At 32.7% G+C, this 27624-nt stretch overlaps 2 long non-coding RNA genes across 2 annotated transcripts; both read right to left on the bottom strand.

Annotated features, from left to right (window-relative positions):
- Window positions 1–13744: 13744 nt before the first annotated feature.
- On the bottom strand, window positions 13745–14269 carry LOC121226821 (uncharacterized). Its single transcript, XR_005924513.1, has 3 exons — window positions 14237–14269; window positions 14099–14157; window positions 13745–13969 (listed from the first exon to the last, which is right to left on the bottom strand). It is a non-coding gene; the product is annotated as an uncharacterized lncRNA (long non-coding RNA).
- A 1657-nt stretch (window positions 14270–15926) lies between these two features.
- On the bottom strand, window positions 15927–17726 carry LOC121226822 (uncharacterized). Its single transcript, XR_005924514.1, has 3 exons — window positions 17606–17726; window positions 17380–17518; window positions 15927–16253 (listed from the first exon to the last, which is right to left on the bottom strand). It is a non-coding gene; the product is annotated as an uncharacterized lncRNA (long non-coding RNA).
- Window positions 17727–27624: the final 9898 nt, after the last annotated feature.

Genomic DNA, 27624 nt, shown 5'->3' with positions numbered 1-27624 from the left:
CAATAAAAGATTTAAATCTACAACGTATAAAAGACATCAATTGCTAAGGCATTGACATATTGAAATGGTATAAAAGAACCTCAAAGGAGTATACAACGTATGGTGCAACTATTAAAAATATAAATATATATTAAACAAAATGACTTAATTGAAACAAATTATGATTATAGTTTTATTAACCATAAAATTAAGGAAAGTATGGTAAAAAAAAATTCTTTAATGTTTATGTAAATTTTTTGGAAACATTAAAATCTAAATAGTATTAAATGCTTGTTTGTAATAATAACATGTATAAGTTACAAAATAAATTTATATTAAATTATGAAAATTATGAAAGTTGTTTATGTTAAAGTTACCCTTAAAGGAATGTTAGGACATTTAAATACAAATCAGACCTAATCTACAACATTATAAATTTAACCACTGAAACTTTGGATTATGAAATTAGTTACACTGCATCTAGTATTTTCATGAATTCAGTAAGAAGATTATTCCATCTTTTCTGGTATTGAACCGAATCTGACCTGGCCAACACTGTGTTGGTTATAGTATGAAGAAACTGAATCCTACTGAAGTACGTCCTGTTCTGATGCTGACATTGACGATGGTTCACTCCTTGCTCGTACTCTATTCTTTACTGTAAGCATTTTTGGCATTAGTGGCATGAAATGTTTGTTTCGTTGTTTCACCGAGTAAACAACTTTGCATTCTCATGCATGTTAATTGATTCAAGTTATGGCTGAGCAAGAAAAACCAAAAAATTGAAAAACTGACTCAAACCGATATGAAATACAAGTTTAAGAATCGTAATTATTCAAAACCAAATAGTGTTCTATTTTTTTTACTTATATATAATTAATTTTAAATTTTATGATATGAAAACGAATATTTTATATTTAAAATGGTGAAAATATTTTTAAAAATTCTTGACAAATTATTTTGTCAAATTCTTGACAAATTCTTGACAAATATACAAGTTGGTTTATGTTTGTCGAAAAGCTTATTTGGCTTGAAAAGCAAGTTTGAAATGCAATGCTAAACAAAGATTTAATATTATTTCGGTTTTGCTATCTCTAGCAACCAATCTAGACCGGCCTCTTCATTTGTTGCTGGGGATTATACTAAAGAAATCAACTACCTAATAGAAGTAATTGCTAAGGAGTTTGAGATCAAAGACCTAGGATCATTAAAATATTTCCAAGGTATGAAGGTTGCGCATTTAGAGGGATTTGATTATTATAATTAAGGAGGAAACAGTGGCAAACTTGTTTTCATTTTTCTCCCTTGAATTCTAGCAGTTTCATGTTTATGGAAAAAGAAAAATTACAGAGTTTTTCTCTTTGAAATTCTTCATCTCTCAATTCTATTTCATCTTTGCAATTCTACAGAAAGAAGCTTATAATAGAACTTAAAATTTTAAATGAAAAAAGACAGACAACTCACCTCTGAACCTTACATTTAGGGTCTTAATCGAATGGCTAGTATTGCATTTAAGGGATGAAGGAGATCAGTTGCATATCGGAGATGGAATATTAGTGGGTTTCCTGGGTTAAGTGATCAATGGATGAAAGGTATGAGAATAAAAGAGGGCCGTTTTGCAATGAAATAGTCCTGAACGTATAGCACTTTGGACATCATCAAATTGATTTCAATTAAACATTTAGTGGCGTTTTGCAAAAGCGTCGCTAATTCTCAGTTTTTGCGGCGTTTTTACGAAAGCGCCACTAATTCTCTGTTTTTAGCGGCGTTTTTGCTAATGCCTCTGCACACAAATCATAAAATGACTTCGTTTTGCCTGATTTGAAATTTTTTTGCGGCGATATTTACAAAAACGCCACTAATGCATTTAAATTTTAATAGTTTAATTATTTCTTAAATTCCTTTTAAACTAATTTTGTTTACTTTCAAACAGTATATCTAATTTGAAAAAAATTAAATTATATTGAATAATTATTATTTAAATATTTAATATTTAAATTTTAGGTAAATAATTTCTAATAACTATTTAAAACATGAAATGAATTCAAATAAAAATATATATATATTCATAACCATTTATGATAAAAATGAACTTGACAACCTTGAGAAAAAATGAAAATTTTTAAAACATTGGGTTTTTATTAAAAATATTTTTAACTAGGTGTGACCAATACTTATAACGCATCTTAAAATTTAAATTTTTAAGATCATTATTTATTTTTTCGAGATCCATACAGCAAGAAAGTATAGCTCTTGTAATACTCGAAATGATACATTATTAACACATATTATTTTTAGATTTTGAAATTATAAATTCATTTATATTAATCATGAGGCATAAATTTAAAATGCTCCGAATGTTATAATTAGAATTAATTTAAAATAAAAATACTATTTTATTTTATTTTATTTTTAAAATTGATTCAAGTTTAAGAATTTCATGTTAATTCGTATCAATAATTTCATGAACCACACCTCATCATTTCATTAATTAATCCAGCGTATTATTGGAATATAAACATAACATCGTAAATACATGTATAAACATAATCAAGTATTTAATTAAACACACTACAGCACTCCAAAACCTAGATTCAACCAGAACATATTTAATCAATTAACCCTTAAACCCTAACACTAACCTTATAACCTTAACCATTAAAACCTTAAACCCTAAACCCTAATACTTTAAAACAATACCAAACCCCAAACAACAAACTAATTTAAAACACTATACCCCAAATTCAAGATAAAACCCGCCATACATTAACTTAATATATATACTATACCATTGAACCGGCCTAAACCATAAACTTAAAATATATTCTAACATGAACCCTAACCATAGGCTTTAAACCTTAATATTAACCCTAAACCTAAAAATAAATTTAATCAATATTAAGTACTGCTTCCACAATTTATTATAAATATAAGCTTTTACATTAATATCTATATATATACACATCAACATCCATATGATTTTTTCGAGGGGTTTAGGGTTTGGAGTTTATGGATTAGTGTTTATGGTTTATGTTTTAAAATTTAGGGTTTAGGGTTTAATGTTTAAGATTAAGGGTTACAGAAAGCATACAACGTCGATTTTAATAGCTTGGTAACTTAAATAAAATTTGTAAATAGTTTAGTTATCATTTGTAACTTTTCATAATTAAGTAACAAAATGAAACTTTCTCATAGCTAAGTGATGAATAGTGTAGTTTATATTTTTTATAAAGTTAGCTTTAAATACGAAAATAATTAATCGAATTCAAAATAAAAATAAGAAAATAATATGAAAATTAAATCAGATCAAATCAAAACGAGTGTCGGCTACCCTACTAAAAAATGCCTGCTCAACTTTTTGCGGCGTTTGGACCAAAATGTCGCTATTGATCAGTTTTAGTGGTGTTTTGGATAAAAACGCCACAATTGATCAGTTTTTAGTGGCGTTTTGGATAAAGACGCCACAATTGATCACTTTTAGTGGCGTTTGGGATGAAACGCCGCAATTGATCAGTTTTTAGTGGGTTTGGGATTAAAACGCCTATTGATCAGCTTTAGTGGCGTTTGGCGAAAAGGCCGCTATGACCAATTTTAGTGGCTTTTTGGCCAAAAACGCTGCTATTGACCAGTTTTTAGTGGCGTTTTTGCCAAAAGCAACCGCTATAGTTTAGTTTTTAGTGGCGTTTCGGACAAACGCCACTAATGTTTATTATTTGCGGCATTTTTTGTTAAAACGCCACTAAAAGCGTCGCTAAAAGTCTATTTTCCTGTAGTGAAGATTTTTGACGATTAGAGGCTGCTTTCAAACTATCTCGAATCACCTTTACCTTTCTTCAGTTTCACGAATCAAATCAACTCCATGTATCTTTTTCTCACTAAGTTCCGTCCAGTACAATGGAGTTCTACATTTACAACCATACAAAGCTCAAACGGAGCCATTTTAATGCTAGACTGATAAATATTATTGTAGTGCAAATTCAACTAAAGGCAAATATTTTTCCCGACCTCAAATTCAAAAATACAACAGCGAAGCATATCTTCTAAAATATTTATAACACGTTCGGATTGTCCATCAGTCTGAGGATGGAATGCGGTACTAAAATGCAATGGAGTACCTGAGAGCTTTTGCAACCTATTCCAAATCGGGATGTAAACTGGGGATCTCTATTAGAAACAATGGAGACTGGTACCCCATGTAATCTAACATTTCAAAACATATAATCAGCCAATCTATCCATGAAGTAATCCGTACGTCCAGAATAAGTGTACAGACTTTGTTAATAGGTCGACGATTACCCAAATGGCATCTTCTTTTCGAAGATAAAGGTAACCTGATACAAAGTCCATAGTAAGTTTTTTCTCATTTCCATTCTGGTATCGTAATTGGCTATAATAATCCCGAAGGTACTTGATGTTTAGCTTTAACTTGCTGACATATCAAACACTTAGATACAATTCAGAAATATCACATTTCATTCCCGACCACCAGTACATCTTTTTCAAATCATTGTATATTTTATTACGTCTTGGATGAACAACATAACACCATTGTAAGCTTCCTACAATATCTTCTATATAAGTTCTGAATTTTTGTACACATATTTGCCTCTAAAAGCAAACAACCATCAGATCCAATATTAATTCTGAATCGAAATTTGACTCATATTGAACTTGTTTAGCTTGTAGTTCATCATCGTTTTTCAAAGCTTCACAAATCTGCTGTAAAAATGTCGGTTTAGCTTTTAACTTAGCTATGACTGAACCATCATCAGACAAGGGCAACCGGGTATTCATTGCTCACAAGGAAAACTAGGGATTTTCTTCTTAGAGCATCTACAACCACATTGGCTTTTCTTGGATGATAATCAATAACTAATCATAATCTTTCAATAATTCAACCACCTACGCTATCTCAGATTCAAGTCTTTTTGTGACATTAAATCTTCAAACTTTTATGGCCGGTGAATATATGACATTTTTCACCAAACAAGTAGTGTCGCCAAATTTTCAAAGCAAATACAATAGTTGCTAATTATAGGTCATGTATCAGGTAGTTTTTAATGTGATTTTAGCTGTCTAGAAGCATAACTATTACTTTACTTTTTGCATTAAGACGAACCCAACTATTTATGATGCATCACTGTAATTTAAATTCTTTACCAATTCAGGCTGAACAGAACTGGTGTTCATCAACATGGCTTTCAACATCAAGTTTGCTGGCATTTGTCGATTTATCCAAATTTCACATCTTTCTATAATAGTCGTGTCATCAACGAAGCTATCATCAAAACCCTTACAATCTCCAATATAACAGCTAATCCCAAAAACTTTTGACTTCAGACACATTTATGTCCAAGAAAACCAACTTCCTGAAGCCAAAATTCACATTTACTGATTTGGCATATAGTTATTTTTCACGCAGAGTTTGCAACACAATTCTCAAATGATTAACATGCTCATTTTCATCTCAAGAATATACCAGGATATCATTAATAAATACTACCACAAATTTGTCTAGATACAGTCTGAAATTCTATTCATTAATCCATATATACTGCAGGTACATTAGTCAGCCAAATAGCATCTAAGAAACTCATAGTGCCGTACCTGGTTCTTAAAGCTATCTTCGTACATCTGAGTTTTCACCATAACTGATAAATGGAGATCAATCTTTGAAATACAGTGGCACCTTTCAACTGATCAAACAAATCATCAATACGAGGCAATGGATACTTATTCTTTTTTATAACTTTGTTGAGCTGTCTGTAATTAATATATAACCTCAATGATCCATCTCTCTTTTTAACAAACAAAACCGGAGCACCCCAAGGTGATGAGCTAGGTCAAGCAAACCTCTTTCAGTCAGTTTTGTAATTGTGCTTTCAATTCTTTTAATTCTATAGGAGTCATTCTGTAAGGAGCTATAGATATTGGAGTTGTCTCTGGAACAAGATCTATAGAAATTCTACCTCTCTGACTACGGTAATTTGGGTAATTCTTCAGAAACACATTAGGAAACTCACAATAACCGGCACTAACTTAATCTTCAACTCAAATACTTTAGTGTCCAACACATATGCAAGGTAAGCATCATACCCTTTTTTGATATATTTCTGTGCTAATATAGCTGATATTACATTGGACAACTCATCCAGTTTATCAGATTCATATGAACAATTTACTATTTTGATAGTTTAACACAATATATTTCTGTTTACAATTTATCATTGTATCATGCTAAGTTAACCATCCATACCCAAATTATGTCAAATTTATCAATGACAACAACATTAAATCAGCCGAGAAATAATACTCATACCATTAACGAACAATTTTTACAAACTTTATCCACCATCACATATTGGCCCAGGGGGTTCGAAACTTTAACACGAATTCAGTGGACTCAACAAGTAATTTTTAATAGACACAAAATTCGTGCATATATATGAATGTATTGAACCAGGATCAATTAAAGTAGTAATATCAGTATTGTAACACCCCTATCCGTAACCGTTGCCGGAATAGGTAAGGAGCATTACCAGACAACAGAACATTTTAGATCAGTTCAGAAACACAGATATCACATATCATTTATACATAGGCAGTTATCAAAATCCATTCATTATAACGGTCTACGAGACCTAAAACATACTCTTATGGACAATCGGGACTAAACCGAACACATTCATAAATTCCAGAACTCAGAAATTTTTCACTTCAGTTGAGGTTACACGTCCGTGCGACCAGGCCGTGTGCCTCATACGGGCACCAGACATGCCCATGTGTACCAGTCGTGCCAAATCAAGGCTTACATACTGACTTTTACACACGACCAACAGACACGGCCATGTGCCATGGCTGTGTGATACTTAGCTAGCTATTGACTAAATCCCACGGCCATATGACACACCCATGTGTCTTAACCGTGTGGTCTTAAGAGGTTACTGCCTTGCATACACGGCCACAAGGCACGCCCGTGGTCCATGACCGTGTGGTACAATGGAGGCTTGGTTTAAGCCAATATACCACCCCTTTTTGGGTCAATCCTACAAGCAAGAATAAACAACATTTGTACCAAAATTTTTAGCCAATTTCATACTTAAAATGACCAAATCATATTAGATCATAAGACATTGCAAGCATTCACCATTTAGCATCACCAACCAAATACCAAAAATATGCACAAACGATATCATTTGCTAGCCAACTTTCATGGCATTACATATATACATATCAAAGTTTAAATACATAGACATTCTAGCCTATACATGCCATACTTAAAAATATATACACTTTCAAAGTACCAAATGAGTTCGATAGTGTGGTGACAATCCTCACTATCCCCGAGCCTTCAGTAGCTACGATAACTGTAAACAGACAAAATCACACAGTGTAAGCTACAAAGAGCTTAATAAGCCAAATACAATTGGTCTAACTACTAAAGCATATAAAGTACAAATTAACAGTAAGGATTCATAGCCATTTCACAGAATAGTTCATAAGTCTACTCATGCTCTTTTGTTTGCATACATGTCATGTTTCATTTCCAAATTCCATACATACTTCACATTCATTGTTTCACAGAGACAGAGTCTTTCATATTCAGAAATTTAGTACGATACAAACGTACCTGTATAGGTTATACATTTCATATATTCATTCTCATATCTCATACACTATCATCAGACGGTTCAGAAACGATGCAGATACTCATTAACGAGTATAATGCCGATGTACTGGACGTGGTCTTACATGTAATTCAATATCAATGCCTCTGTCCCAAATAAGGTCTTACACGAAATCAAATGCGATGCCAATGTCCCAGACATGGTCTTACATGTAAATCTCAAATCGAGGCTTGTGTCCCAAACACGGTCTTACACGATATCTCAGATCAATGTCAACGTTCTTTTAGAAACATATAGAGCTTTTCAGATACTAGTATATTATAAGAAATTGACTAAGAATTCATTCATCAGGCTCTCAAGGCCGTCCAATACAGATTACAGTTTGAATATGCAGAATTTAGTTAATTTAGCAAGTAATTGTAATTTGACTTACCTCCTACGGATTTCGGACGAAACAAATCGACTATTCAACTATTTTGGACTTCCCTCGATCTAAGTCCGATTTTCTTTGTTCTTGATCTAATACAATCCAAATTCAACCATTCAATCATTCATTTCATTCAAAATAATCCATGAACACATATTTAGGGAACTTTACATTTAGCCCTTACATTTTCACACTTTTACAATTTAGTCCATTTTTCACAAAATCACAATTATGCAAAATTCACCAAGACTATAGCTTGGCCGAATATACATAGCTTCCATACAAGCCCAAATAACATATGTAATTCACAATTTAGTCCTTCAAAACCTCATTTTCACAATTTATCCCAAATAACTCTATTCCATCAAAATTTAAGAACAAAGTATGATAATCTCACATATATCTTTCATAATCCATATAAAACATCACAAAGCTCATAGAATCATCAATGGCACATTTCATAATCTTCAACAAAAATAGAAATTCAGACATGGGTTTTGAAGAACAGAGAGCAACGATCACAGAAACGCAGAAATTATCAAAACCGAACAAATACACTAACCTATTCACTAATGCAATGGCCGAATGCCTTGAAGCTTTAATGGCTTCCTTTTCTTTCAATTTTCGGCAATACAAGATGAGAAAATGACCATTTTTTATGTTATGTTTTATTTAACATATGTTTAATAGGCTAATAACCATAATTCCCTTTAGTAATAATCATTAAAACTTACCTAACATGTCCGTAATTGTCCACCATTTAAACAAATGGTAAATTTGACATGCAAGGACCCCCACTGAAAAGCCAAATCAAATAGGTGCTTTAGCATCTAGCATTCAGCTTTTACACTTTATGCGATTAAATCCTTTTTCATAATTAAGCACAAAATAGACAAATTAAATCACAGAAACTCTGCAAATATAAATTCACATATCACAGACACAGAAAATAATATTAAAATATTTTTCAAAATTAATTACGTGGTCTCAAAACCACTGTTCCGACTAGGGTCTAAACCGGACTGTTACGAGTGTTAAGAAGAGAAAATGTACCAATAATAACATCAGGTGCAGAAGCATCCTCACGTGCAGGTATAACATATGTCCTGTCTGGTGCTCGTGATTTAGATTTAACAGTTGAATCTTTTCTTGTACCTCGACTATCACTCATATTACCAAGGTTATGAGGTGGTCTACTTCTCGAGGTAGGGTTGCTTGGCTTCAAAGTCTGAACAATATATTTTTCAAGTCTTTCTAGACAATTTTTAAGATAATGGTTGAAAGAATCACATCTATAACAGGCTCTGCTTCTTATACGACACTCTCCAAAATGAAATTTATTACAATGTTTACATCTAGGTTTGGAATTACCAACACTTCTAACACTTGCTACTGATGGGGGCGAAGATCTCGGATTTGAGCGTTGAATACTTCGGTCCTTACCAGAATATCCCTTAAATTTGATAGAACGATCATGATATTTCTTTGATTTCTTTGAAGCTGATGATTGTGGCTTGCCCATAAATCTTTTAGTTGAAGTTTGGGCTTCCATCTCTGCTTGCCTCTTTTCTTTATTTAGTTCTTCAGCTTTATGTGCTCGGTCAGCCAGTACAACAAGTTATTTTAATTCCAAGATTCCAACTAACAACTTAATATCTTCATTTAATCCCTCTTCAAACCGTTTACACATAGCAAATTCAGTCAGGATACACTCTTTAGCATATTTACTTAATTGAACAATTCTTGTTCATACTCGAATACTATCATATTCCCTTGTTTAAGCTTTCAAAATTCCTTCTTTTCCTAATGAAGGAATATCTGACTAATGTACTTCTTTTTTTGTTCTGTTTGGAAAATTCCCAAGTAACATTTTCCCTTAGTACAACAAAAATCAAGGTATTCCACCACTAATAGGCTGAGTCTTTTAGCAAAGATATAGCACATTTCAAACATTCTTCAGGTGTACAAGATAATTCATCCAAACCCTGATTGTATTTTCTAGCCAAAATTTAGCCCTTTTTCGGATCATCATCAATGTTGCTCTGAATTTTTCTACCCCATATTCACAGACTTTATCTATCGAAGGCTTACCAGTTCTAACAAGTTCAGTACCTTGTGACACATCGAGAACCGGTTGAGGAGCAAGAGGGGGAGGTTGTTGTACAACAGGATTTGTTCTTAAGAATCCTGTGAACCAGTCATTCATCATTTGAAAGAAGGCTTCTTTTGCCTCCTCATCTCGACCCTCAGATTCGGACCTTCTACTACTACTAGATGCAGCTCTAATGCTCCAGCTTTCTCAATTCAGCTCTAGCTCGGTTGGACGACATTACTATATGAAAAACACATTTAAAATGGTTAGAAGATATCACACCATCACAAATTATATAATGGCATGTATAGCTAAACTTATACTTGCTATGTTAGTCCGAGAATCAGCTAATCCATATCTCTGATACCAATAAATGTAAAACCCCTAACCTCTATCAATCGCCAGAACAAGGTCACTGATCATTACTAGAGTTTATAGATAGATTACAGAAAATTTATGTCATTTACTATTTATATCCAAAATCAATCAAATCGTCCTTTAAATGGGTCCTCGAGGCCCAAAATACATGTTAGAATCAAATCAGGACTAAGCTGGAATCTCAACAATATTTTCACGAAATTTCAAATTTTTCTTAGGTGCAGGGGACACACGCCCATGTGGTTAGGCCATGTGGCTCACACGGCCAAGTGACACGCCCGTGTCTTAAGCCATGTGGGCATTCAATGTGAGGAACACGGCTGTATCCCAACCTGTGTTCAAATTAGGGTAGCTACTGACTTGGGTTACACGGCCAGCCACACGCCCATGTGCTTGGCCGTATGGACCATTTAATTTTTGAAATTCGGTGCAGGATTCACACGGCCAAGACACACGCCCATGTACTTGGCCGTATGGACCATTTAATTTTTGAAAATTCGGTGCAGGATTCACACGGCCAAGACACACGCCCGTGTCTCTACTCGTGTGACCAATTTTGAGCATTCTGTTTCTCAATTTTTAAGTTACAGGGGACACACGGCCAACCACACGCCCATGCGCATGGCCGTGTATCACACACGGTTGAGACACACGCTTGTGTGTCTACTCGTGTGGACGAAATATGGTCATTTCCAAGCCTTATTTCTAACCCAAATTTTGCCTTGTACCTACATTAATACTTGTATACATATTCCAACCATTTCAAGACATTAAAACAAGCCATCATTAACATTATACATGATATATCATCACATGTATTCAAGCTTACCTTTTGTAAAACATATATGTTTAGCATATTTCAATCTAACCATGTCAAGCACACATACTTTAACCATATTATAACCTCATATATATATATATCTAAATATACCATCACTAGCCATTCCAATGGCTATATTACAAACAACCATTTATATGTAAACACTAGCCAAGTTAGCCTATACATGCCATTATACCAAAATAAGTTTGCTATTTATACCAAAACGAGCTGAAAGATAGTGTGATGGTGCTCCGACCGATTCTAACATTTACGACCTTCCGAACACTATAAAACAAAGGAAAATAAAACAAAGTAAGCATTTAATGCTTAGTAAGTTCACATAACAGGAATTTAACTTACCATTTATATTCAATTTAAGTAATCACGTAAATAATATATATACCAACAAATTGACCAATTGCCTAATCACATACACTCAATCAAACAAGTTAGTCATTAATTTCAAAATACTTTTCAAGTAATAAAGATGAGCTCATCATGTAATAACTTCCATACACATATACTTTTCTTATCATATTTCCATATAACATATACATTTCTATGATAAATCATCTCAAGTTCAGATTAGCCATAACAGAACTTTGTTCATTGAATTTATTTGAAATATATATGGATATACGTGTAGTACACTTGAAATGTACAACACTATAAATCGCCAACTCATATTCAGGGGTACCCAATTAGAGCACATAATCAGGAATACTCTCTCGAGCCATATAATAGGATGCTCATGTGAGCCATGTAAGAGGAAGCTTATCCGAGCTATAACAGGAAACTCATAAGAGTTTAAAACAGGAAGCTCATTGAGCTTAACAGGTAACTCCGAAGAGTTATTTTCAGGAAGCTCCCTATAGCCATATAACAAAAAGTTCAAGTGAGCCATATCAGGAAGCTCAAAAAGAGCCTATATCAGGACGCTAATAAAAATTTGCGTTTGTACTTGCAATATATGCAGGATCACAACCGATCATATAACAGGACGCTCACAAAGAGCTGCAATAGTCCGCAACACATGTAGGTTTACTACTGATCCAGATGCTCGCAAGAACCATATAACGGGAAGCTCGAGAGGGCTTATAATAGGATACTCTTTCAAGTTATTGTGTGTCTGCAGCATATGCATGACCACAACAAATTGGGAAATCATGTATCCATCGAATTCCATTTATTCAAACGAGACTTATAGTTATCGAACAATATCAGGCATGTAATTAATTTTATTTATTAAACATTTATACAATTCACACATATTTAACATTCAATTCCAAGCATACTAATATACAAAATCTAGTTACATGAACTTACCTCGATAAACATTCGTATATAAGGATCTACTAATCCGATACTTTTTGTTTTCCTTGATCCGACTCCGTACTAGGACTATCCAAATCTATATAAATGAATTTAACATCAATTTAATCCATTTCATACTCAATTTAATTCAATTCACACCCTAGGCAGAATTACCATACTTTCCACAAATGACGATTTCGTCCCTAGGCTCGAAAAATGAAATTTGTGTAATTTAATCCTTATTCCAAGCCTAACTGATTTTTACATATAACATTTACAGCACATATATTTCATAAAAATTATAAATTTTCCATGAATTTTACATCTTTACAATTTAGCCCTAAATCACAATTTCATGAAAATTCACTTTACAAAAGTTATTTATCTATCAACAACCTTTCAATTTCTACCATAAATTTCAAAATTTCATCTTATTCATCCATACAAAAATTTTAATACTTTGATAACTTTACAAATTGATCCCCAAAATAGATAGATTAAGTTATTACGATCTCGAAAATATAAAAATTACTAAAACGAGACATGATTACTTACCTAATTAAGCTTGCTTGATTTTATTTCTCTTTCCTACAGTTTCTATAGAATTTGGGTAAAAAGATTATATAAAATGATAATACTTTCTATTTAATTAAGATATCATCTTTTACTCTCTTTTTTTCCAATTTAGTCCTTTTCTTTTTCTAATTTTCCATGGATGAATCATCAAAATATCTACTAACTTCTTTTAATGGTCTAATGACCATATAAGGACCTCAAATTTTGAATTCCATAGCTATTTGATACTTGTAGCTACTAGAACTCAACTTTTTCATTTTATGCAATTTGGTCCTTTCTAGGGGTGTTCATTCGATTAACCGACCCGAAATATCATTAACCGAATTAACCGACCTTTCAAAATTTTTAACCGTTAATCGAAACGAATTTTTTTCAAAAAAATTAACCGAATCGAAATTTTTCAGTTAGTTTGGTCGGTTAACCGAATTAACCGAAAATTATATTTTTTTATTTTTGGTTAAAAATTAACAGAATTAAAAGAATTAACCGAATTAACCGATCACCCGAATTAACCGAATTGAATCACTACATAATTAAAAACATTACATAAGTCTTTGAATCACTACATAATTAAAAATATTACATAAGTCTATGAATCACTACATAAATAAAAACATTACATAAGTCTTTGAATCACTACATAATTAAAAACATTACATAAGTCTTGAAATTAACACATAATTGAAATGTAAGTCTTTAATATTTTCCATTTGTATCCTTTTCTTCTCTCCAAAAGATCTCCTTTTGCATTAAATCTACAAAAAAAAATATGTACAACAATTTAGCATATAATAGAAATATTAAATATATGCATTTAATAAAAATCAAATAATATAAACAAACGAACAGATTATAAGTTAACAAAAATAAGATAGTAAGCATACCCTTCAACTCACGAAAGCTCATGAATTTAGGGTAGGCTCTGATGCATTCCAAGAAAAGTCTAAACATTGAATCAAATAAATAAGTAGCGGTGATATGATAAAAAAATTGAAACTATTAAAATAAAACAATAAATATACCATTTTCAATCTTGTCAAGCTCTTGGATTTGTTCTTCAATCTTTTTGATGTCTTCTTGTGATGATGATTTTCGAATCCAATCTTGAGTACACACAAGAGCTTGTACTATTTTAGGAGTTAAAGAACTCCTATATTGATCAATCACACGTCCCCAGGTGCTAAATGCAGACTTTGAAGCAACCGTAGAAACCGGTATAGCTAACACATCTCTGGCCATTTTTGAAAGAGTGGGAAATCTAGGGCTATTCACTTTCCACCACAATAAATATCAAAATATTCAAAAATTCCTCATTAGCCTCAGCTAGATATTTATCCAACTCAAATGTTTTATCCTCACCACAAATTTCCAACTAACGTTTTTTATACAAAGCTTGCATTCGCCTTTTCATTTTTGTTGTGGTTCACCGAGAGAAACATGTGTTGACACACTCGATTGGCTACAAGTACTATGAAGTGAAGGCTTATACTCATCAAACAATTCATACAAAGATTCCTTCAATTTTTGCATCATTTCAGAAGCTTTTTCAGAACTAGACATTTCACTAAGTGCAAATTCAAGATACTTTAGTTTTTGTCTAGGATCTAAAACACAAGAAACAAACATAAGCAAATTCATCTTATCAATATCACCCCAATACTTATCACACTTTTTCTTTCATCTTGATGGCCATAACATTGAAATCAACATTACTATTTAACTGAGCATCTCGTAAAAGAATATCAATTTCAGAAAGCTCATCAAAAAAATTATTGGATGTGACATATGAAGTGTCAGATATACGCAAAGTGACTTTATAAAAGTGTTCCAAGAAATCCCTCAAGTCTCTAACATTAGTCCAATCATCCATACTAGGCCAACCCTTTCTCCTTTCAAGTTCAGCCCTAAAGTTTGTATCTTGCTCCTCAAATCTCTCAAAGCTCTCTCAAAGTTCTGAGCAGTGTCTAACATTAAGTAGGTCGAGTTCCACCTAGTACAACATCAAGACACAACATCTTCTTGCACTCTATCTTTTCTACCACAACACACTCCTTAAGCTTTTGTAATCTAGCTGGAGATTGTCTCACATATCTAATAGCCCCCTAACACGTTCAACAGATTTATTCATTTCCTTTAAGCCTTCAAAAACAATCAAATTCACAATGTGTGCCATGCATCTCATATGAATATATTTACCATTTTGAACTAAACCCCCTCGAGGGTTAAATTTCTTTATCAAATAACCAATAGCAACACCATTTGAACTTGCATTATCAACAGTAACAGTAAACAACTTATCAATCCCTCAATTCAACAAGCATTTCTCAATCACCATCCTAATGGACCCACCCTTATGACTAGAAATTGGACAAAAGTTTAAAATCTTTTTATTCAATTTCCAATCGTTATCAATAAAATGAGCAGTGGTACACAAATAATTAACTCTTTGTAAAGAAGTCCATGTGTCAGTAGTTAAGCAAACTCTAGAGTAAGAACTTCTCAAAGTTGTTTTATCTTGACCCTTTTATCTAAATACAGTTGATAAACATCCCTAGTCATAGTAGTTCGTGAAGGAATATGAAACCTAGGACATGCCACAAACATAAATTTCTTAAAGCCTTCACTTTCAACAAACTTGAAAGGTAATTCATCAATCACAATCATTTGTGCTAATCCTTTCCTACATGCTTCTTGATCAAATCTCCAAGTTGAAATAAGCCCTTCCCCCTTCAACTCTCTTTCTAGGTAAAACTAGTTGTCCTTGACTAGTGTCAACAACATTACTAGGATTTTTCTTACATGAACCAATATGATATTTCAATGACCCTGTACCATTTTTTTTATATATCACAATAAAATTCCTTTTGACAATAATTACATTTAGCCTTACTTGCACCCTCACTATTAATAATCTTAGTGAAGTGAGACCAAACTTCTGACCTTTGAGGAGTGGCTTTTCTTTTCCCAGTAGCCCCTTTTGTTTGGCTTGAAGCTCCAACTCCCGAATTTTCAGAATCTATCGAAGTAGGAGGTGTAACACTACCCTCAATAGATGTTGGTTCGATAGACATTTGCAAGAAAAAAATTATATATAAATTAAAATACATTTATAATATTAAACATATTTTGATGTTAAGTTTTAGAGAAATAAATTCTGCTTTTATACATTTCTAGCATACAAGTTCTAGCATAAAAGTATGTACAGTGATAAAGACATGTTTCAAATGCACAGTGATACAAGAAATGTTTCAACATTTTGCATTTTAGAAAAAAAACAGCTTTTATTGTTCATTCACCAAACACATTTTCCATGAACAAAACATTATAAAACAAATGCAGATTTCAAAAATAATGAATCCAGCTTGAATGATCTATTTTTTAAAATTAATTGTTTGCATAGAAATTATTGAAGTATTGAAGCATTGGTTTTTAGGTTAATGATTTATCAGAAGGTTTAATAGCATTAGATAATTGAACTAACTTTGTTGCTGTAATTCACCAAAGTTATTGTTAAGTTTCAACCTTTAATATATTATTCTTTAGATTTTGACTTCACTTGTCTATGTTAAAAAAATGGAATTTTGGGTTTGTAGGTAAATGTCTTTGTCTTTTGTACCAATCATACCCCACTTTTCCTTAGTTAATTGGCTCACTTTTACACTTCAAATTTACCCACCCAGTACCACAACAAATCTACACATTTTATCTACCCTACCCAATTTAATTATAAATATAACAGTTTCCAATATGAATTACTGGATTTATCATTATAAATATATGTAATAGTGTTTATTTTTTTTATTCATTTACCAAGAAAATTAGCAATTAAGCTTTTAATTTTGTTTTGCAACAATGAATAGAATAAAGATGAGGTGCAAAGGCAACAACTTGATTATAATACAAATGATCTTGTTTTAAAAAGCATATCGTGATGGAATAATATGTTTGTTTGATAAAAAAAAGAAAAAGAAAAAGAAAGATGAAATCAATGGATCTAAAAAAAGAATTAGTGGGAATTATAACAGGATGTGAACTAGAAGAGGACTTGACGAGAGAGAATAGGGATGTGGGTATTTAATATATTGATCTAAACAAATCAAAGTAAAAAGAAAAAAACAGATTAAAGAAGTAAAATAAAAGAAATTGAAACAGAGAAGTCACCGACAAGGAAGAGGCAGATCTTGGAGAAAGCCTTTTGAGATCGAAAATGAATGGTTGTGAAAGAGAACAGAGTGGTGAGGGGGTAGACCAGTCAAGCAAATTGCGGGTTGTAGAAGCTAGAGAAGAGGAGTCAGACTCAGTATCTGTATTAGAACATTAAGACAAACTAAAACATCACACATTCACACTATCTAGTATCTAATGTATCTGATAAAAGTTGAGATGAATACTAGAAATAGAAGTAGACGCCGGTGATGGATGGTGACCTGGTAGACGCCAGAGTGCCGGACGGAAGGTGGCTGGCCTGGTTCAATTAGGGATTTGGAGTTTAGGGGTTTTTTTTCCTTTCGTCTGTTCTCTGTTAACTACCGACTAATGTTGGGTTTACTTTAGATTTTTAGTTTTAGTTTTAGACTTTTTAGATTTTTATTTTTATTTATTAAATTAATTGTAATTTTTAAGATTGGGTTGGGTTGGGTAATTCATAATTGGGTTGGGTTGGGTAGTTTGTGTAATTATGAATTGGGTAATTCAAATAATCTGATGTGGGTCTGTAGGATTGCATGAAATGAATTAGGCCTATCTATATTAGATATTTTTTTATTAATTTTTTCGGTTTAATTGAAAAATTCAGTTAACCGACCGGTTTCAAACCGAATTAACCGTTAACTGAAAAATTAAAAATTATTAACCGACCCCCGACCGAAAAAATTCGGTTAACCGACCGATTAATCGAATTCGGTCGGTTAACCAAATTTTTTTGGTTTTACCCGAATTTTGCACACCCCTAGTCCTTTCTATAATTAAACATGAAATCAATAAAATTTTCTTATCGAAATTTTTCATACGTTATTCATATCATAATGCAGACCATGCAATAATATTAAAATAAATTTTCTTTCTGAATCGGATTTGTGGTCCCAAAACCATTGTTTCAATTTCACTAAAAACGAGATGTTACAGAGACCATGAGGTAGAATAAGACTAAAATGGAAACGTTGGAAATGAAAAGAATGGTGGCAATGAGAAACCTCCAAATTGGAAGGGGAAACCCAATAATAAATTGAAAGAGCCAGTGAAGTGCTTCTTTTGCGACAATTTGTATATGGTGAGGTACTATCCAAAACAATTCGTTCTTTTTTCCATCGAAGAGGAGGATGAGCTAGATAAAGCAATGATGAGTCTTGTTTCAATCATAGGTTGTGTCAAAGCGAAGAGGTTCAAAGAGTGAGAAAAAGCAAGTAGAGTGCTTCTTTTGTAGTTGTCTGCATAGGATATGGGATTGTATAGAGCGATTTAAACTATCTGTATTAGTAAAAAAGAGAAAGAAAAGTCCAATGGGAATAAGGCCTTAAAGCTTGGATCAATGATACTTAATTATACAAAAACGAAGAGAAATCATAAGCAAAAAAGGGTTGATGTATGTAGACATCAACATCACAAGTCAAAGAAAGAGTGCTCTTATTGATATGGGGGTATCAAACTTGTTTATATAGTAGAAAGTCGTGAAAAACTTGGTTTCTCGATTAGAAAATCGAACAAGATGATCAAGACTGTAATTCTAATAGGTTCCAATTGTGGGAGTAACATAAGAAGTTAAGCTACAAATCAGTCAATGGAAAGATAATGAAGACTTTGAGGTAATTCACTTGGATGATTATGACTATGTTCTTGACTTGAATTTTCTTGATAAGATTAATTTTTTGTTGGTTACTTTTGAAGATTGTATGTGCATATTGGATCCTCAACAACAATGAGTTGTGTCGGTGTGTCGGGACATGAAGGATGGGACCAAGGTACTAATGACAATCTAGCTAGCCAAAGATGTTCATGGTGGAAAGAATATTGACTTAGTAGTAAAGGAATGCTACAAAAGACCCTCTTGGAAATGCTAGAGGGGCGACAAATTGATATAAAACCTGTTGAGTCATATGTAGGGCCACCACTTATGAAAGAGGTGGGTTGTGCATCAAACTCTAGGAGAAAAGTAGTGATGCAAACTGAGTAGTCGAATCAAGTAATGCTACGATAGAGCGCGGTACATTTCAAACACTTATCTAGTGTTTTTCATTTTGACTTACCGTTGGCTTGGCGAAGACACATGACCTTTCAGATTTTTAGAGCAAGTAAGCCAAGGGGATTATAAACGAGAGTTAGCAGGAATACTCAAGGTTGACCCAATATTCAATGTGAGCATGCCAAAGCCTATTTGTGTGGATCAAGAGGATCACAATCGAGGCAAGTCACAATGTAGGGAAGTAAGAGCGTTGGGCTCTTGCAAACAAGATGTACCAAAGAGGAGTGAAACGGTTCGAGTTAGGAGACGATGGAACTAGAGGCAAAGGTTTCAAGGGGCTTAGCTACCTAACAGAGAGGCTAGTCAGGAATCAGACGAGGCATTGTCATTTCAAGAACACAACGAGGGTGTTACAAGAATGAGTGAGGGAGAATGTCACAGGCCATGGATCAAATCCTATGACGATTGTGCAAAGAGCATCCCATGGAGGTCAATCGATTAAATGGGGCTCATTCGACTCACTTGAATTAACCCGATTTGTGGAACATGTGGAGAAGCTGTCTACTTGAAGCCATGGTGGCCTAGTGAAGAACTTGTGGAAAATTAGGGCTACCTTGGTAAATATGAAATGTAATCTTAGAATATTTGTAATATGATAAGATATGGTTTTGTAATATTAAAGGATTGAGCCAATCCCTTAAGAATCTCAATTGCAGATAGGCTTTAATCTCGACTGTCAATGTAACTCAATCTGTATCGTTGGTTTTAAGGGAGCTCAACTGTAAATAAAGGGTCTCCGCCTCATTTGTAATGATCCATTGTATTTCATTCTTTAGTAGTGAGTACTAATTGAAAGCATTTACTCAAACATCTTGTAGGCGTTATTTTTCTATAGTTCTTTTGTTCTTTCAAGTTTTTTTTGTCTTTGAGTTGTTTTCGCATTATTTTTGGTGCATTGGAGAATTTCTATCGAGAATTCTCACTTTGTGAAAGCTAGGCTAACTTAAACGCATTTAAAGCGAAAAAATCGCCTAAGGTCGTACGAATTGCGAGACTAAAATTCTAATATCATGACAATGGATTGTAGTTTACTAAGAATACATGAGAATTAAATACTTGCATAAAATATAATCTCATCATTTATGTATTCAAGTGATCAAAGTTTCATTAGTTAGGAATCTTGATCTGGTTTTATATATAAATGTATATATACATATATAGACACTAGTTTTCATACCCGTGAGACTCTCGAGCTAATATTTAATATATTTGTTTTTAAAAAGAAATAAAAAAAAGTAAGGCAAATTTAATGTTAACAAAAAAATTAATAATACATATTAGTAGTAGATAATAAATATATTTTTTATTATGAAGTTTGAAATTATTATATTAAAATTATTATAATAAATAGAAATTTGAAATTATTATATTAAATTATTATAATAATAGAAATTTCAATTGTTAAATAATTGAAAATTTTGGATTGAATATTATTTTAAAATGATTATAAAATGATATGTAAATTTTTTATTATAAATTTTGAACTATCAAATGAATTAATTTATGAAAAATAATTATAATTAATTGTAAAAAAAATAATTTTATTATAAAATAATAAAATTAATTTTAAAAAAAGGCCTTATAATTATATATATGTATAATGATTAATTTATATTTAAAATAATTATCTAATATAAATTTTAAAAAAATAATATATAAAAATATAATTTACTTAAAGTGAAAATAAATGCTTTAATAGAGAGGGCGACTTAGAAAAAACAAATTATAATATAAACATAATTTATTTAAAACCTTGTACTATATATATGAGATATATAAATCTACTTTTAATTTCTATCAAACTTTTAACTTAAGCACTCGCTTGAAAAGAAGAATATACATCTTGAAGTCATAAATTTTAAGAGTAAACAATAATATCAATGTCAATTAAACAAGTACTTGATCAATTTATTTTATTTATTTCTCTAATCCGTTTATTATAAGAAATTTATTTTTAAAAAATTTAATTATAATGTAAATTTTACGTGTAAAGTGACTACAAACTCTTTTATTTTTATCTTTTTTCTTCCGAAGAAAGTTCTCCTTTTTCTTTTAAAAGATAATAAACTTTTGAGATTAATGTGTGAGGTTATAATGATGACGGGAAGCAAACCTAAGGGATCGTAAAACAATTTAATGTAATAAGAAATGTTAACATCTACTAAATATTTGTTTTATTGCCGATTGAGTCTTAGTTTGATTGACATTAATATTGTTGTTAGTGTAGAAGATGTGGGTTTGAATTCGCTAAAGTGCATGATCCTCCTATTAAAAGTTAAGAAAGGACTATGCCTAATTAAATGCATATATCAAAAAGAACAAATATGATCAATATAATAGGCACTTTATTTTGTTTGGAAAATTAAATTAAGTTTAATATAATATTTTTATTAATTATTTCCTATGGTAAACACAATGATTTATTCTTTTTAACTAAATAATATAATTTAAAAGAAAATTAGTTTCTACATTGTAAAGTGGAATTTAAAATTCCATTAGGTGATGACATTGACAAGTGTATATATTGTTTAGTATAACAAAATACGAATAATGATTTATTTGACTTTTCAACTTTATAAAAAATTATTTTATCATTCATTTAACTTTTCTCTTTTAGTCTTTAAGCTTAGGTTTTTTTGTAAAATTTTCTAAAATGAATGAAAGTTAACGTTTTTTAACTTATTTATGTGACATACACGTGATTACGTGTGGCAGACATGTAAGCATTTAATTAATTTTTTAAAATTTAAAATTCAAAAAAAATAATTAAAAATATAAAAAATTTAAAATAAAAATTTATAGAAAATAGACACAGACTCTCACTCATACCAATCATTCATACAGACATTCCTTTTCCTTTCCTTTTAGATATCCGTGTTTAAAGTCCCGATAGACCTTTAAACGACTCTATAGATAGACACAGACTCATCACTCATACTAACTCATTCATAGCAAACACATTCCATTCATGTTTTAGACACTACACGCATACATTTCAATCTTCATATTCCTATTACATGCTTAGACCATTAGATTTCATGCAATCCATACACCAAGTCCATAATTCATACATTTCTCATCAGAATCATCATATCATACTTTCCTAGCCCAAATCTCATGGTTTTATATATTTTCGTCGAAGTTTCTAGAATGCATAACACACATGCAAAATTCAGCTTAGGGACTCACTTGACGTCCCACGAACGGTAGCTTGGTCTCTAGATCCCAAACATCCAACATGAAAACGTAGAAATCACTGCTTATAAGACATAGTGATTCCACTAAACCCCATTCATATAACTTTTATTATCATCAGAACCCCCATCAATTTCATGCAAGCCTTACTTCTTCATTTGCTATCTACTCTCGTAAACAGACTTACTCGACAAGAAGTCCAAATGCAAGTCCAGATTACTTACCTTGACATGAAACAACATTTTGCAGAAACTCAATCCTTAACTTTAGCTTAGCAGAAAGACCTTAATCGCTTCAAGTAAAACAAAATGGCGTTTTTAAATAGGAGGAAGAAGATAACTCTCTCTCTCTCCCTCTCTCCAACTCATATCCAGATATATATATAGAAACCATGTTTCCATAGGAACTTAACATGTGTCATTGACCTTCAATACTATCCTTCAAGGGTCAACATCTGTATGGATATGTATTCAAGATTCCATAATCTTTATGTACCTTTGTTTACCTTATCATTCATCCTGACATCTAGTTAGGAAGTAACTTGTATAGTAACTAGACAAACTTGGTGTACCTTACCTTTGGTATCATCTTCATTACCAAAAACCTTAATACTTACCGTTCCATTCATTTTCACATAACCACATCCTTCAAAGAATATTCCTTACCTTTACTATTACCAAGTAAATGCCTAAGATATGCCAATGGCGCTAGTTGGGCGGATAGGACCGCGCCACTCATGTTCTTTCAGGCTACATGTCCAACATAGGACCCGCCAATTCTGGGTGTTACATGTTCTTATCTTCATATGAGTGCATTGAATGATATTTATACTCTTCATTGAATATGGATATTTGGAGTTGTTGAAGGGAGTTCAAGCCATTAGGAGCATTTGTTTCACTCATTTAATGCAACATGTACCAATATGTCTCAAGACATAAACCCTTATCTCAAGGCAGAAGAACAAAATATGACCATTGGAGCTTGTATCTTGAGACACAATACCTGGTCTAAGACAATATGCTATATGTCTCGGGATAAGCTCCCTGAAGCAAACCTTAGCTTCTATGTTTCATTGTCTTAAGATAAAAGTTCATTTGTTTGAGATAGGTTCATTGTAGCTTACCTTAGCTTGATGCTAGTGGTCTCAAGACAAGATGACTTTTGTCTTAGACAAGGTTCCTTTGAAGCATTTTTAGCCTTGATGTTGGTCCGTCTCTAGACAAACATGCTTGTGCTCGAGGCAAGACTGGGAACCTTAAAATATGGCTTAGAAAATTTAAAGGACTTGGGGGTTCTAAAAACTTTTCTAGAGATTTTAAGCCATTTAGAAATTTTGTTTTTGAGTTCGTAAAACTTAAATTATATATTTGAATGTGATGAAATACTTTATGCAAATTTGATCAAGGAGTTTAATTAATTCGTTATATCAAAAAATTGAAATCAAAGCTAATAATCTCCCCTTTTGGATATAACATACTTCTTGAAAAAATTGCTTTGCAAAACTCCCCTAAATCACATGTATTTTAAGTTAAACTCCCCTTTTTAAGTATTTTATTAAGACATTCCTTTGAATAAAAATGTTTTTAAATTTATAAAATAAATTATTTAGAAAATGCTTTGAAATTATAGTAAAAATTCAATACCTATTTTATTTCAATCTAGTGTTTATGAGCTTTGATTTTAATATTATCTAATAATTTTACTGTTAAAGCATGCTTTTTGGTATATCAAAGAAATGTTAGGCATGCATAAACCAGATACAATAAAGAAAATTCCTAAAAAGCATAAACATCTAAAGAAAATCATCCATAACTACAAAAGCAAATATTTAAACCAAAAAAAAAACCAATAATCTAAAACATCAAATGCTAAAGGATAGCAAAGGAGAAAAATGAATAATATACATTTCTTCTATTTGTAAGTGGATTTATTGTCGACAGCATTAAGTCAAGAACAAATGTCAGTAAAAGTTTGACGCGATCAAAAATCCTTTATGGATAGAAGTGCGAGGTCCAAAAAGATAAAGTGAACTAAAGATGGAGTGTTTGTAAAATAGTTGTGAGCTTAGAGGTGTGCCCGTCTACATTGGAACATTGTTGCCACTTGTTGTGATCTTGGCATCTTCTTGAGTATCACCATCACCTTGATATTCTTGAGCATATTGATTCATACTGCTTACCCATATCATTTTGAACTCGTAGCCACAATTAGAGAGAGTTTCCTTGCAATAGAGCTAAGATACGTACATCAGGATCTACGGAGACACTGATATCAAGCTTCACGAAAATATAGCTAAGGTACATTCCAAAGCAAAGTGAGGTGTTGGAGATGAGCGGTTTGCTTAAAATGGAGGTGATGTCATGAAAAAAAATGTGTGCAAGGTGAGGAGGGATATCGTTACAAGCACCAAGCAAGCCACTAACGGTCAATGTTACAAAAATGGGTATGATTATTGATAGTTTGCCACACCAAGTGAGATTAAGGTGGAGTAAATGATCATGAAGAGAAAGTAGGTACCACTTGAAAAGACGCAAAAGTCGTATAATTTGCTCGACTACTTTTATAGATATGCCATCATCGGGAAAGTGAAGAAGAAAGGAAAACTAAGATTGCAAAAGGTAAAATGTTTACCCATAGGTAAGAGGAGATGTTAATATTTCGTCGTAAGTTTTTCACAAATAAAAGCGTTGTTAGAAAAAGGCTTGGACCAAGTTCAAACGGACAAGGCAATTAATGGTTAGAAAATCGGACCAACCCCATCGTTCAAAAAGTTTTCAAAAGTGACAAATTGAGTTCTCTCAAGAACTCAACATTGATAAGGCGATACTGTGAGGAAACAGTTAGTAAAATAAAGGTAAGAACACTGTTTGGCTTCATGATTGTGAAAGCAATCACCAAAAGAGGGTGGAAAGAAAAGGGGGTTTGGGTTGCAGATGGTTGGGTTGAGATGGATTGGGTGGTGGGAGGAATATTACAAGAACATTTATGGGTGGAACGACGGGCCAACGGTATTGGTTGAATTTTGTTTGTGGAACGTTTAACACATTCAGATTATGGATGACACATTAACGGAAAAGACTCTAAGACACGGAATATACAATTGCCTACTTCCACTACCTTAGCTTACCACCATTGAGGATTTCCCAAGTTTATTTGAACCTTTAAGGACAAGGTTTAACTTTTACAATCTCTTTCTTTTACAAGCAAGATAGAGTCACTTCCCTAAGGTTTCTACCCAAACCTTAAGTAAACCCCACAAAAAATGAGAAATAAGTTTGGAGTGGATTCACTCTAAAAGGTTGTGGAATAATAAGCACCTCACACAATATACAACTGAAAAATGAAAAAAAACTAAGGTAAAGAGAATAGGAAATAATGAGAAATTATGATGACTTTTTTTCTTGTTTTTTACAAGATTTGTCTTGTTTGTCTAAATATGGATGTTGTTAATTATCTAATTGGGTTTAGCGTTAGAACCTGCAACAATGTGCCTCGAGATATAAATACCTTGTCTCGAGACTTGAAGCCAACTTTAGCTACGATGTTTGGTTGTCTCGAGAAAGGGTTCTATTGTAGCTTACCTTAACTTTGATGTTGGATGGTCTTGAGACAAAACAACTTTTGTAACACCCCAAACTCGGCCTAGACATTATGGCCGAATCTAGCGATGTCACATGGAATGGGTTTTGCAAACTAAGCCGTCACCATAAAACCATTTCAGTTTGTTAGATCTTATTTGTTTTTAAAAAATTCAAAAACGTTTATTCAACTCTTAAGTTCCTGTATTTATTATCAAAACATTAATCCATTTGCCTAAAAATCATTTAGAGTGGAAGCTTACGAAAAATCATGATGTTTTAGCAATACAGTTCGTGATTTAGAAAACCATGGTTTAGTAAACCGTCATTTTAAAAGAAAACTGTTTGATAAAGCATGCATAATCGAGTCACAAAACCAAAACCAACAGTTAAAAGTCCATACAGTCCCAGAAAATATAAACTCTCAAATCTTAACGCCAACTTAAACAAAACCATAAACAAAATAAAGCAGTTTACGGCGAGTGGTCACCGTCAAGTCCTCTGCTGCACCAATCTGCCTAAGTTTATGGATCACCTGACAGAATAGACAAACAGATGTGAGTTTATGTAAACTTAGTGTGTAACCCAACAAAAATAAGCATACAATAAAAGCAGAATCATATACTCAATCAGATACAGATATAGATTCGGGTATAAGCCCATTACCGATACAGATGCAGATTCGAGCCTAAGCCCATCTCAGATATAGATACAGATGTAAAAATCAAAATCAGAAATCAAATATCCTACCCATCCTCTACACACCATCTCCGACCATCCTTACACACTATGTGGGGTTTAAAACACCCACCTAGCCCTACACACCATGTTGTACTGATGTGGCACATAACAGATATAATGTAGCCATGCTGCCAGATAATAGGCATAAACTGCCTTTCAGAACACTTCTTCCAATATATATTATCCCACCCCAATAACAGTAACATAACATACATACAGAATTAACAGATAAATCATGCTTAACATGCTTTTTATAAACAGATAACAGATTTACAAATGTAGGCATGCTCATAACCATATTTCAGTCTAACGGATCACTTGGTTTTAGGGTTAGATAGCATTTACAGATCCTACGATAGGCCCATAGTTGATTAGGACAACCCATGCGACCCTACGGAAAGTTTCAGTATACTGGGCCCACATGCCCGTGTGGACCCACACACCGTGTGTCCCACACGCCCAGATTGGCCTTGCCTATGTGTATCACACGGCATGGCCCAAAAACCCACACGCACACGCCCAATTTGGTTTAACCGTGTGGCCCACACGGTCGTGTCTTTTACATGGCTTACCACACAGGTGACCATAAGCCCGTGTGGCGTCTACAGCGGCCTTTTTTAACTTTTTGAAACCTCTTTTTTGCGTTTCGGGTACACAC

Source organism: Gossypium hirsutum, unplaced genomic scaffold, assembly GCF_007990345.1.
Source record: "Gossypium hirsutum isolate 1008001.06 unplaced genomic scaffold, Gossypium_hirsutum_v2.1 scaffold_466, whole genome shotgun sequence".
NCBI classification, from domain to species: Eukaryota; Viridiplantae; Streptophyta; class Magnoliopsida; order Malvales; family Malvaceae; genus Gossypium; species Gossypium hirsutum.
Note: the sequence above shows the minus strand (reverse complement) of the source record. Positions and strands in the feature narration are given on the sequence as shown.